The sequence below is a fragment of the Fukomys damarensis genome, unplaced genomic scaffold (assembly GCF_012274545.1).
Source record: "Fukomys damarensis isolate Sample0158 unplaced genomic scaffold, DMR_v1.0_HiC HiC_scaffold_19, whole genome shotgun sequence".
NCBI classification, from domain to species: domain Eukaryota; kingdom Metazoa; phylum Chordata; class Mammalia; order Rodentia; family Bathyergidae; genus Fukomys; species Fukomys damarensis.
In genome coordinates this window covers 67,879,758-67,880,950 of record NW_022900931.1, presented here as the reverse complement: position 1 = coordinate 67,880,950, position 1,193 = coordinate 67,879,758, and positions in this window count along the sequence as shown.

Here is a 1,193-nt window from a genome sequence, read left to right as displayed (position 1 = left end):
AATTCCACCTACTATGAGGCTGACGCAGGAAGATCACAAGTTCAAGGCCAGCCTGGACGACCTAGCAAGATCCCATCTTAATAGACAAGTCGCAGAACAGCCAAAACATAAAACAAATAAATCCAAATGGCTTCCCTCACTGTATCCCCTGCAACTATAACTACTTGGTTTTATATTTTAGCTCTAAAGAATTTGTAGCACACATTGGCGCTAACGTTTATATTCTGGGAAAATCTGCCACATGAGGAAATCCCCACGTCAAAGCTGTGACGTGGGTCGTGGGTCGTGTTTCATTGTCATATTAGGAAACTACCTGCAGAAAGCCAGAAGCCACTTGGACAAAAGCCAGTTTCCTATTTTACCACAGTAGCACAGAAAGATTCGGCCTTGCTTTGTATTTACTCTGAAACACTCTATTCTTTAAAGGTCGCCAACTTTATTCAACATATGATACAAGTCTGAATGTCAAACATCGATGGCCATTTGTGACAAGAATAGCAAATCCTTTCATGGAAAACAAATTAACAGGTAGAATTTTTTGATGTCTTAATTTGTGGATTTAAAAAAGCCTCAAAACGTCCTGTTTGTGCTGTACACAGGAAAGTACAACTTCCGAACAGAGTTTGAACAAGACTGCCCTATTGCTTAATGCATGGCCACGAATTTAAATTGATTTAAACTCTTCCTATTTCTGTTTTGTTCTGTTGAGAGAGTTTCTCTATGTAGCCCCAGCTGGCCTCCAACTTACTGCAGCCCTCCTGCCTCAGCCTTCCAAGTGCTGGGGTGACAGCTGTGTCACTACACTTGGCAAACTCTGCCTTTCCTTCCCAGCGATTTTCCTGAACAACTGGTGTAGTCCAGGTAATTCCCACCATTTTCCATTCCCATTGCTGCCCCATTTCCTTTCTGAACCTTAAACCCTCCTGACATCTGCAGAGTAATAAAATGGCGTTCAGTTTATCTTGAATTTGTTAGTTAAAAATAGGTAAAATGAGAATGCAGTCTCACTACACTACGTAGTAAAATAATCTGTGCGATCATCGCACGGTAGTCACAATTGATCCCTGCAGAATACCTGGGAATTTGCATTAATGAAACGGCAGGAGGAGAGGAAGCGCCGGGGCCCGGCCCAAGCCCGGGCCGCCTCCTGCGGGACACTTGGCCCGAAACCGCGGAGCCGGGCTCCGATGGAG